Here is an 8,752-nt window from a genome sequence, read left to right on the forward strand (position 1 = left end):
ATTTTATTCTACTTCTGTAGCTTTAGTTCTTCCCGGCTTTCTATAGGATACAACGGCATCTTGTCATTACCGGTACAGTATCGAAGCCGAGTTTTGACTTGGCTGTCGATCAATACTGACAATCTGTGGATCTGTGCAACATTCCGTTTTTAGTACAAAGGGGCAATTTGACCCTGAAGGACTATTAAGTTTGATATTTTGCGTTGAAATCTTTAAAAGGCTGTATCACTTTTCAAATCGTTTCCAAATCGCCGTGTCTTATATTTAAAGAAACTAAATAAAACAAATCTGCATAAATGTATTCTCGCATTGTGATAAAACAACGGTACCTAGAGCCATCAAAATTTGAATAAGTTTAATCTTCCATAGAATATGGGCATGTGGAAGCCCTAATTTGAATTTGAAATTTCTTTTATTATCAATTTCAGATTTTGAAACAATTCAACGAATTTTTAATTAAAAAAAACTAAATGATTTCAAAGCGAGCAATGGCAACACTGCACGAGAGAAAAAACATTTTTATCTCCAGCGCGTGAGACTCTGTATTGGAAATTCTAAAGATATGCTCATTTTAAAATTATTTTGCGATATTGTGGTTGAACTGAATTTTATAGTTTGAGTACGTAGAACCTGATGTTTATTAAAGAAAAGTAACACACGAAACGCTAAATAAAGGCCGCTTTGGATGTAATTTAAAATCTGAAACTTCGGATTTTTTGTCTTTTAATGATTTTGATGCTGAGTATAAGAAATGTTATAATCTTTTAAAATTGAAGCGACAGACATTTCTGTTAACACTTCAAATGAAGGTTTTCTTTTTTTCATTTACTTTACTCTCTTACTTCAGAGTTAAGCAAATTATTAACTACAAGGAGAAAAGGAGAAATTAATGTTATGTTATTTTTAATTCTACTTCTGTAATTTTTGTCCTTCCCGACTTCTTATAGGTTTTAAGCCGGACATTTTGTGAGAAAAGTGATCTTCAAACTGCAGAATTTCCGTTAATTACGATTCATTTAAAAAACATTTTGGCAAAAATAGTCTTTTCATCCATGTTTGTTAATTTTTAAAAAAAAATTAAATAAAATATGATCAGTGTCCTAAGATGATCACTTCTGAAAGTGAATAGTATTTCTGTCATTGTAATTCAGTGATTTAAGTGTGATTATGAAACTCTGTGTGATTAAGAACTTCAGTTTTTTTATCTATGTAAGATCTATCTATGTATCTTATTTTAGATAATTATATATAGTTAATCGTCTCACGTGGTCCTGAAACGATCACCTCTGAATCTAACTAGCATTTTTGCAGTAGTTGATTCAGTGAGTGAGTGATTTTGGCGCAAAAACCAAAGATTATAGAACGCCAAAGACAAGATGGGATGATTACAATTGATGACATTAAAATTCAATAAATAAAAACAAGTAGACAAATGTATCAAATCCGGAGGATGAAGTCATACAAAAACAAGTTAAAAGCACACATTAAAATTCAAGACACAGTCTTCAAACAAATTACATTAGGTAATAAAAGCCAGTCTCTTTTAAATAATAAATTACAATTGACCTCTCTTCCGATTAAACGGTCGAGAGGTAAGTCACAGCTATCAAAATATTTCTGGCGAAGACTATTAAAACATGGACACTCAATTAAAATATGACGAACAGATAAACATTACAATTAAAACAAACAGGCTCATTTTCAGCTTTGAGACGATAGTTATATGCGACTCTAGTGTGACCAATTCTGAGGCGAGTCAAAAGAATTTCCTCCTTACGATTTCCAGCAAAATCCCAATGCTCGATTCTGGGCTTTAAATTTCTCAACTTGTTGTTAAGCTGAACATCCCAAATTTGCTGCCATTTTTTCCGTATCTTCCTCTTGATGACACAGCAGATGTCTCTAAAAGGGATAAGGCGACTGGACAGTTCAACAGCAGATTTTGCCGCGATGTCTGCAAGCTCGTTTCCCTTTATTCCCGTATGTCCGGGAACCCAGCAGTACAGGATTTCATATCCTCGAATCTTTAAGTTTATATGGAATTTTGAGAACATCCACTACCACAGGATTCTGAGTGTTGGGAAAAGCTTCCAAAGATTTAAGAGCACTATACGAGTCTGTATAAACTATGAACGTTTCGTGGCAGAGCTTCGAGATGTACAAAAGACCATAATATATTGCAGTTAGTTTCGATGTTAGGACTGAGAAAGCATGGTGTAGGCATCTGCCCTCTATGTAATCTTCAAATACAAATGCCAACCCGACATGATCATTTGACTTTGATCCATCTGTGTATATCGGATAATAACTGCTATATTTGTGCCTATGCTTAGCGAAGAGTTGTCTGTAAACGACCTCGTCAGTGCTTGCTTCACGTGATGTTTGAAAACCTCAAGAAGCTGAATCCGTGAATTTTCCCAAGGTGGGATTTCAAAATTCTGTACCTTTTGGGGGCGCATATTAGAATGTTCCTCAATGACAGGGCGAACTCTAAAAGCAAAGGTAGGAACACAGGATGGACGTGTTTCAAATAAAGTAAGCCCAACTTATTAGGATGTTCAGGTTGCGATAGAATATTAAAATATTGCAAAATGGCAATTGCTCACGTCTCAGATAAAGTGATGGTTCATTAGAGTCAACATACAGGCTCTGGACAGGAGAGGTCCTGAAAGCTCCTGAACAAATCCGCAGAGCTTGATGGTGAACAGGATCTAGTTTTAACAATACTGATGACCGGGTGGATCCGTAAACAACTGAGCTGTAATCCAGTTTAGAGCGGACAAGTGCTCTGTAAATGCGAAGCATAGAGCAACGCTCTGCACCCCAGGAGGTGTTTCGCCAACACTTTTAAAATATTTAGTGTTCTCAAAATTGATTCAGTGAATTAAGAGTGATTTATTTCAGAAGATTTCTCTCAAAAAGAGGCTTTTCACACACGTTGATCCTCTTACTAGGACTACTTTTCCTAAAACGACCACATCTGAAAGTGACCAATATTTATGAGAACATAACTAAATAACTGTATCACAAAGCTAAATATTGTCTCTAGACACCCATAGTCTTTGAAAAATACCTGTACAAAATTCCTAATAGACTGGAATTTCTAGGGATCGTGTAAACAAAATTTCATTGTGTAGTAACTAATGTTTTTTTATAGTTTACGAGACAAATTTGCTGTGCAATCTTTTACACGTAACATTCAAATGTGGCTGCTAACACATGTTAAGTTGAATTTCAATTGTCTGTGCTTATCACACGGTTTAGGCTTTGAGATGAGTTAACTAAATAATTATGCATGAAGATAAATTTCAAAGACATATTTTGAGGAAACGTTTTCCCTTTTATCTTTCTTGTTTTATCTCTTACCTTGCAAAAAGTTAAAAAATGAGCGGTTAGCGGTAAGTATGAAATGGGCGCTAGTCTCATGACGGTTAGAAATTACTTGTAATAGGAGATTAGCAATTCCACCCATTCGTAATTTTTTGACAGTTCACCAGCTAAGGTGCAGAATCGCCCAGTTATTTGATTGGCGTTTGTTTGGTGCTTTTTACAAGACTAGGAAGAATTGGATTTTTCTATATTTTCTTTGACTTTTTAGGTGAAAACAGGTCGATGTGTGCAATGCCATTTTTGTGCGATTCTGGGATGTTTTTTTAAGTGAAAATAGGTCGATGTGTACATGAATACCGAGTATGTGCAATTCTTAAAAACGCGCCAAGCAGTGGGCGATTCTGCACTTTCCCCCAATTCACCTAGGATTGTGTGTGTGTGTATTTAATTATGGCAAAGCTCACGAGGGCTATCTGCCTGAGGGATGCCTTCGTGGAGGACTTTCTAAGGGAAACTGGCTCGTATACACGTTACACATGGGGAAAACCACGAAAACGCCTATGCAGCCAGCCCGTTCGCGGGATTCGAACCTCGGACCGAACTATCAGTCTTCAGCGACTTTATCGCTCGGCCGCTGGTGGGCTCAAATTCTAAGACGAACGAAATTGAGTTTACTCCAGCGGCCTTATGTTTGAGTACATTAAGTTCATATTACTATTCGAGTAGTTCACTATAAGAGATCTAGTACAGGTAGTAGAATAGGTACTAGAATAAGTACAGGCAGCAGTTGATTAATTTAACATTTTAAATATTTGAAATAGTTTAAGTTGATTCTAAAAGTGGCAATAGACCGTAGACTTTAATTTTTTTTAATTGCTGCTCTAAAAGGGAAAAGTTGTAGATAAAAATAAAGTATCACAGGTATATAATATAAAAATTATTTTTTTTTAGTTTTATTCTAAGCGTGAAGTTTGATTTTATTGACAGTGGTGTTTCTTGATTTTTGCGAAACTCATGAATAACCAATAATTTCAGTCGTTAGTAAAGTTTCAAAAACTTAAATTTAGAGTAACATTTAGTTAGAACTGCATGTATTGGTTTAGAATTATCTAAATGACTATGTTAAAATATCAGAAATCTGATCTTGTAAACTTATCGCCGTCTCCGAATCGAAAGAATAAGTCACAAAGCGATAAACTGACAAGCAAATTCCTGGCACTTACAGATACATTCCTCCAGACATTGCTAATAATAATTATTACGAACTATAAGCTCGAAGCTTTAACTTCTGAAGTACTTTCATATCTTCAGCAATGCAGCTTGTTAAATCCAAGATTGTATTTACAGCAAAACGGCTACGTGAAAGACCCGATTAACTTGCTTGAGCTGCACAGTTAGATAACCAGGATTTATGAATGATTATGTCTGAGTATTTTATCAGATCGCATGTCACTCTGACTAGGCTGCATACTTGAAGCTTTATTCTGTTCAGTCAGTCAGTCATAATATTAAATTCTGATTAAGATGCTGCACCGACAGACTGTGATACATGCACGCTTTTCGTCTGAAAGGAAGTGTTAATTTTCTATGCTTATCTCATGTAGCCTGAAATAATTGCCTTTTAAGGAATTTACATTTCCTTAGTAAAAGGAAGTTAATATTTCCGTATTATATAAGTGGCATACAGCATTATATCAAAGAAACAAATCTAGGACGGGAAATCACACCTTTAAAAAGTAGTTTCAATATTAGTTCAATATTATGATGTCTTTAGTTGGTTGTACATATTTTTATATTTTGATACAACCAGCATAAAAAAGATGGCAGGTTTGTATTTCCCATTCTACTGGCGCTTTTGACGAAACTTAACTTGTGTTTTTCATGTCTCGAAAGGGTAAAAATATATTTACGGGTACCCTTGGCGACAATTGGCGATTTTCGGCGGTACACGGATACAGAGTTTGTGCAATTCTTTGACTTTTTATTTTCGCTTGCATAGCAGCGATTTTTGCGGTGCAATTTTCGACCTATTTTCACTTAATCGGAGAATTGCACAAACTTGGCATTCCACACTCCCTTTATCCATGTACACATCGACCTATTTTCACTTAAAAAAAATCAGAGAATTGCACAAACTAGTTATTGCACAAATTAGTTCCTTGACTTTGTCCATGTACACATCGAACTATATTCACTTGAAAAGTCAAAGGAGCAGCCAACAAAAAAATGTATAATCTCAATAAACTACATTTTAAATCAAACAATGAAGGGTTTAATCCTAGTATCCGGTGCACACGAGATTTGGCTACTTTTTGGCGACTTTTATGATGAGCAGTAAAAACGGGACACATATGATAAGTAGTAAACGGGTATTCAAAGAAATATATATAGTTATACATAGTACACTATGTATATAGTGTACAGTGTACTATCACTATATATACATAGAACGTTCTTTTGGTAATTTTTGGTGTTGGCGATAATTTTTAAAATCGCGCCAAGGCTGCACCGTATACTAGGATTTTACCCAATGAAGTAACAAAAAAGGAAATTCATCTCCGCACTACACAAAGGAAATAATCACTTACTTTATTTACGAATTAACATGTCTTCAGTCAAACAAAATTCCTTAACAGCATCCAAAACTAAAATTACCTGAGCTAGAATTTGTATACTGGTGTCGCCACATAAATTCACAAAATAAGAGTAAAAAATAATCCTCTGTACCATCGTTATCACCCGACGCTCGACCATATGCATTTCCTTCCCACAAAACCAAAGCAAACCTTCATTATTTAAGCACTGCTCTTTTCCCCTTTCTTTCCAAATCGTACAAAAACTTCAAATTAATCTTACCACATTCAGCCATTTTACCGTCTAAAGCAAAAAACAAGGAATATACTGCCTAACCAACACACACCACAGGCTCCTACGAATTTACCGCAATCATGCAACCGATTACGTCATAATAGGGTTTGCATAACATTCAACTATTCAGGCTACCATAAATGAAACAACAACTTGCCGATAAATGAAACAATAACTTTGTTATAATACAAGAGGTACCCTTTTCTCTACTCTAACCTTCGAAAGCGCTACTTACGATATATATTAGATTATAGCATTGTTTTAATATAGATATTCTGACACATGATGATATTTTAAATGATGTAATGATTTTTTTCCATATTTCGATTCTACGACGCAAATTATGCCCAAATATTAAATTTTGTGAAGTCTAATAAAATATCGAGAAATTTTGAAATTTGTTTTGGCGCACTTTTACTCAGTTTGTGCCAAGAATAATTCACTTGGCGAAATTCTTAATTTATGGTAACCAATTTTCCTTTCCCTTTAACTGTGAACGAGATTAATTAAAAGATGCATTGTTCATTCTTTCAAATAATTTTAATCACTTCTCGGCCTTTTGGCTAAAATCAAGTGTAGTATCTGTTCTGCCCGGTCTGGGCATATTCATGCAAATCTTATAGAAAAAACTGCAATAGGCACAAAATTGTGTCCTAAGACAGATTAACAATTCGCCCTGGTACGTTCGAAATCAAAAGTTACATGAAGAATTGGGTATAGAACAATAACTGCCCACTCGCCCGGAACTTTTATGCCAATCTTGTTAATATCAGCAACGCAGTTATAAGGATTTACGATTACGACTTTAATTATCCAAATAATAGTAAACGGCCTATGGCAATACTTAGTACCCATATTTTATAAATTATTTAATCTGATAGATACCTCTTAATATTGTGTTATAGATTTAAGATTTAATTATTACTAGTGCACCATACATTTTGCCTATTATTTATACGAATGTTTTTTTCTGCATCAGGCTATAGCCGGCACATTCCTCCTTTCTCGCCCTTCATAGATAGCACTTCAGGTCTATTGAAACTAGACGCACACTTTAGTCTTTACAGAAATTTATCTTTTAATTTATCTCTTATCTTATTTCTATTCTAATTTTAAAATGTTAAAATCATGATTTAATTATATATATATAATACTAAATATATACTAGTTACTCATGACAGTATTCGAAATAACATATCTATTCTACAAGGGGTAGGGACCTAGACCCAAGCACCCTGGTGCTACACCATTTCCCCAGTGCTTTTGCGCCGGCATAACGGAAAAGTACCGATCATTGTTTTGCAAGAAAATAATTTTAACTAAATGCACAAATCATATTTGGCGTTATTATTCCTTAAATGAAAAATTTCAAAACGCACCAATATCCGTATATCTTCGGAAATTTAAAAAAAAATTCTAATTTATTACAGGTATGCCTAGAAATACATCTACTTGAAGATGAAGGCAAAACTTTTATAGGTTATAATTCAAAAGTTTTTTTTTTTTTTTTTTTTTTTAAGAATTTATAAAAATTGCTATATACTACACATTTTAAAAACAAATCAGAAAATAGCTGCGAATTTTATTTGGATTGAACTTAAATTTAGAATTGGGGAAAGAAGGAATCCTGTAAATTCAATAAAAAAAAGACATGTTAAAAAATATATACCACATTCAATTAACATTGAGGAACTACAATTTTGAGGGCTAAGTTGTTTAAAAACTACTCGTGCGATTTTTACAAAACTTGGCACTTTGGCATAATTTAAGTCGTAGAATCGAAATATCAAAAAATTAGTATATTATTTCAGAAATAGTCCAATTTTGTATGAAAATACGCCTAATCTTCCCTAAGCGGGGTAAGTTGGCACCAAACGCTTTTCGTTTGCGATGTCAAACTTCATTCATTTCGCAATTTCCAATTTCAAAAAGCAACGACGATGTAAAATCTAACATAGCCAAACGAAAATGACGCTATATACAACACAAATATAAATTACTACAAACTAAAACATAAATTTAAGATAAAAAAAATTCAAGTCGCAAACATGAAACTAAAAATTACAAAAATACAAAAGTAATACGTACTAAATATCTCTTCCTTCGCATCAAAAATTTCACGTCTAGAGAATAACAATGCATCATAAACTCACTAAAATATACAAGTACTATCGTCGTGGATTTCAATACACTGAACCACTTTCGCTCAATTCTTTAAACATTCCACATCTCTCGGTTGCCACATGCAACAAACAAAACTGAAAAAACTAATTAACTAACCCGAAAAATATTAACTAAATAAAATTAAATGAAAACATTCATAAATTATAAATTACACGTCATTAGATATCCAACATTCTCCCACCAACAACTTAACCTCCTGCAAATATTAAACAGTAAAACTTTTAAAAATAAAAACAGTGTTTCAAAATTAAATTTAAAAAAATCTTCTGGCTACACTGAACTCACACTTGTTACAATCACCAAAATAAAGCTCTGTGTTTACGACAAGAAAACATACAGCCGGTTGGTTTTAGTTGGTTTATTAGAGCAA

General features: G+C 33.8%; 1 pseudogene; it reads left to right on the forward strand.

Moving 5' to 3' along the window:
• Window positions 1–6,741: 6,741 nt before the first annotated feature.
• On the forward strand, window positions 6,742–6,833 carry LOC118198620 (U2 spliceosomal RNA; annotated as a pseudogene).
• The last annotated feature ends 1,919 nt before the right edge of the window (window positions 6,834–8,752 follow it).

This window comes from Stegodyphus dumicola, chromosome 7, assembly GCF_044657685.1.
Source record: "Stegodyphus dumicola isolate Sdum_Otavi_A_Nest chromosome 7, ASM4465768v1".
In the NCBI taxonomy this organism is placed as follows: domain Eukaryota; kingdom Metazoa; phylum Arthropoda; class Arachnida; order Araneae; family Eresidae; genus Stegodyphus; species Stegodyphus dumicola.